The following is a 3956-nucleotide window of genomic DNA, read 5'->3' as shown; positions in this document are numbered from 1 at the left end:
GAAGGCGAGCATGTTTTATGCCTGTGCTATTTTGGGCAAGGGCTTGGTTTCTCGCGCCATAACTTTGTGCGGGACCTCCTGCACTTCTTCAGCTATCCACTGCTGAAAGATTATGGATGTCACTTAGAGAGGGGGTGAATAGGCGCCTTAAAAATAATTACAGTTTAGGCTTGAACAAATGCGGAATAAACCTAGCGGTTAATTTGTCAAGCGCAAAACCTACAACAACTAGGCTCACCTATGTGCACGAACAACTTATGCTAAGCAAGATAAACTACTAGGTGATAGCAAGATATATGACAAGAAACAATATGGCTATCACAAAGTAAAGTGCATAAGTAAATGGCTTTGGTAAGAGATAAACGAGGCACGCGGAGACGATGATGTATCCCGAAGTTCACACCCTTGCTGTCGGGGGGGGGGGGGGACGACACCTATGGGATCACTGGAGTCCCTACTACGGTAGGCGGGCGTGAGGTTGTGGAAAGAGCGGGTCTACGAGTCAGCACAAAGATCGTTTACCCGGGATCGGGTCGCGAGGATGTGTAATACCCTAGTCCTGCTTTGGTGTATATTTGAGTGTTCTTGTGTTCTTGAACTAGCTACAGTGCGTGCGTAGTCCAAAATATCCGAATCCCTCTCCAGTATGCCTCGGGCCTCCTTTTATAGAGAAAGGGGACGCCACGGTGGCACACAGGAGGTGGAAAGGTGTACAGTGGCTGAGCTTATTGCCTGACATCACAGGACAAAATGTATTCAATGCGCTCCTTAGGTGTCCCCTTGCTTTATTGGGGATGGTAACGAAGCCCGTCTCATCCGTCGCCGCTTCGCCTTGCTTCGACACACGTCCAGGCCAACGAGGCGTGTAGTGCCATGTAGGCTGGCAGGCTGCTGAGCTGGTGCGGTCGCAGTGTCTTCACGAAGATCTACATGCCACCACGCAGGTGCTTGCTGAGTTGGTCTAGAGGTCGCATGTCGCCACATAGGTGCTCGCCTAGCTGGCTGAGCTAGCAGCTGCATGTGAACGGCGGTGGAGTCTTGGCAGATGTGGGTCTGGTCGCGGCCCCGCTGACGTCATTGGCAAGGGTCTTGCCGGGGTCTCGGCGAGGGTCTTGCTGTGACATTGCAGTCGTCCCTGACAAGGATCTTGCCAGAGGTCTCGTGGATTTGCTCGGCAAGGATCTTGGCGAGGATCGTTGTCTTCTGGTCCTCACCTGATCTTGTGTGTTAATGATCTTCACGAAGATCTGCATGCCACCATGGAGGTGCCTCCCGAGCCTTGGTTCCAATGTCGTTGATGGCGTTGGAACCCTTGGGCTCAAGGGTGGCGCGCTCCGCTGGTGCTGGGCAAGTTGCCCCGGCAAGGCTCTTGCCGGGGCTGCCCCGGCAAGGCTCTTGCCGGGGGAGTCTACCTCTCCCTCTTGCTTTTTGTGTCTCTGGTCTTGGCGTTGCTTTGATTGTCTTGCGCCTTTGTCTTCCCTCCTCTGCCCTGCTAAGTGTGGCCGCGGGCGCGGCTCTAACTGCTCATGCACAAGTAAAGGGGTACGAAAGAGAGCCCCTACTTTTGTACACCGACAGGAGCCCCAGTGCCTGGGCCACACATAAGCGTGACGCGTTGTTGGGCTAGGCGCAGAACGGTGCACGAGCAGGCGGGGCAGACTTTTACCGCGCTAACTTTTTCGTCCACTGCGCTTCTCCACAACCCGCGTTGAATGCGCGACGTGGGGGTCGTGCGTGACGTGGGGGTCATGCATGAGACGGTCCTCGCACGCATGTGTCTTGTCGCAGTAAATGGTAAAGAGGCGGCCCGCGCCTTCCCCATAAAAAGGAATAACCGTGGGTGCGCTGCTCATTTACCCTCTGTGCCTTCTCCAATCTCAAAGCCGCTGTCCCTATCTTCTTCCTCCTCAAGCTGTTGCTTTTACTCGCCGCCACTGTGCCCCCATTGCTCTTGATCCTTCACCCCCTTCCAGCCGCCATGGCGCCCAAAACCAGTAGGGGCAAGGGAGCGGCCAAGGATGCCGGGGAGAGGGAGGCGCCGGAGAGCGAGGCGGTGGTGCAGCGGACGCAGCTCGCCTACTTCCCGTCGACGATCGATACGGTCCACCTCAAAAACTTATTCTTGCCCCTGTGGGGGAGGAAGATGATGGGGCACCCTGCCACGCGCGTCATCCCTGCCGATTGTGCCAAGGCCGGCCCAAATCGGTACCTCTTTTTCGTCGATTTCTTCTCCTGCCCTTTCTCTGACTTCTTCAACGATGTCATGCGCACCTATGGCTTCTGTCTTTTGGATCTCACACCGAACGCCGTGGCGTGCATGGCTCTCTTTTCCCACCTCTGTGAGGGCTTTGCCGGGGTGCTCCCCAGCACGGCGCTCTTCCGCCACTATTTCTCCCCTCGCATCCAACCAGGGGGTGCCATCTATAGGAGCATCTCCTGGATCCCGAGGGCCTAGGAGAAATGCACGTATCTGGAAGGTGCCCAGAAGGAGAGATGGGAGGAGTGGCGGGGCTGGTGGTGCTGGATCGAGGAGAAGAACCTGTCGGAGTTCTGTCGGGTTCGTCAGAGCTCGCCAACCCGTCGCGGGGACTGGAGCGACCTCGACGCCGACAACAAGAAGATTTCGATCGCCACCACCAGGATCCATCGCCTCACCACGGCCGGGCTCACCCATGAGATGATTGGGGCGGACTTCATCCGTCGCCGAATTGCCCCGCTGCATGACAAGGGAAGGTCGGCCTGGGACTTCAGGAATGCGGCCGACGTCATGAGGCTCTGCCCTGGCCTAAGGCATAACTTCACGGTGATGGGGCACGCCTATTTTTGTCAAAGGCTCTTTCAGCTCGACGTGTACAGCGACGGCAGGGTGGAGAGGACCGGCAGGGTCGCGAAGGCCGGCAAGGCCGTCAAGGGGCCCCTATTTGGGTTGCCGACAGGAGTGGTCCCACTGAGCAACAACTCTTGCCAGTCTGCTATTATTGCCATGATGTCGGACTTCAATGCTCACGGCCTCAACCCGTCCTGGGCCGAGCACCCGGCACACAAAGTGCAGGAGTTCTTCGACAACTTGTCGAAGGGCTATGACCACGACGAGCCGCTGCTCATCCAGGACACCACCGAGGCGGAGCTGGACGACATCACCGCCAGGGTGGCGGAGGCGGAGCTTTCTAGGGAGGTCGGTAGCGCTGGCGGGTGGAGGACGAGGCCGACGTGGCCGCGGTGGAGAGGGAGGTCGGCAGCGCTGGCGGGGTGGAGGACGAGGCCGACGTGGCCGCGGTGGAGAGGGAGCTCGCCCAGTGGGCGGGGTCTGCTGGGGAGGCCAGCAGTGTCAACACCGAGACCCCCCTTGTTGAGGATGCGGTCGACGAGTCGACTGAGGAAGAGGCCAAGGCTGACAACCCTCCGGCCACGGGAAAAAGGCGTGTCTTGAGGTGGACCAACTCTGGCAAGCCGGTCCGCCCCGACAGGACCGAACTGCAGCAATAGGTACAGGGGAGTCCGTGCGCCTGACAAGGGCTGCAGCAGCGAAGAAGGTGATGAAGGCCACGGTGGCGAAGAGGAAAGCGACCGCCTCTTCTTCGTCCAAGTGTTGCCGGACTCCATCCCCTTCCCCTCCTCCCGCAGATGTCGACATGGAGGTCATCTTTGATTTTGGGTCTCTCAGCCCAAGGAGGAAAAGAAAGGCAGTAGAAGAGGAGGTGGATGACGAGTAAGTATCTTGCCCTTCGTCATCTCCATCCTTTTAGACCGCGCCGCTTTTCTTGATTTGTTTTCATTTTCGCAGGGACAGGGAGACGCTGGCCCAGAGGGTGACAAAGAGGGCTAGGGCCTCGACAGGCGACCAGCCCTGGCGGGCGCTTCGCGCACGCCGGTGGTGGAGATCATCCCGGACAACAGGCCTCGGCGCAGCCTCCGGCTCAGCCCCCAGCGTGCGTTCATCACTCACCCCTCATCAA

Source organism: Triticum aestivum, chromosome 5B, assembly GCF_018294505.1.
Source record: "Triticum aestivum cultivar Chinese Spring chromosome 5B, IWGSC CS RefSeq v2.1, whole genome shotgun sequence".
Taxonomy (NCBI): Eukaryota; Viridiplantae; Streptophyta; class Magnoliopsida; order Poales; family Poaceae; genus Triticum; species Triticum aestivum.
This window is presented reverse-complemented; position numbering follows the sequence as displayed.